Source organism: Pteropus alecto, unplaced genomic scaffold (genome assembly GCF_000325575.1).
Source record: "Pteropus alecto unplaced genomic scaffold, ASM32557v1 scaffold89, whole genome shotgun sequence".
NCBI classification, from domain to species: Eukaryota; Metazoa; Chordata; class Mammalia; order Chiroptera; family Pteropodidae; genus Pteropus; species Pteropus alecto.
The window spans coordinates 612,028-612,237 of record NW_006443130.1 but is presented as its reverse complement, the minus strand read 5'-3'; positions in this window follow the sequence as shown (position 1 = coordinate 612,237).

Here is a 210-nt window from a genome sequence, read left to right as displayed (position 1 = left end):
AGGCCCTATTTTTCTGCTTTAAGTGAAATCACTCAATTCTCAAAAGTCAGTGGAGGACTTTAGAAGGGGGAGGGTTCGGATAGGCTACTCCAAATAAGTTCCATTAATCAAAAGACACAGTGTAATGTAACTAATATTTTACAATTAGGGGAGACAAGATGGAACTAAAAGCCATCTATCTCTCTTATACCACATGATCATCGATTCATA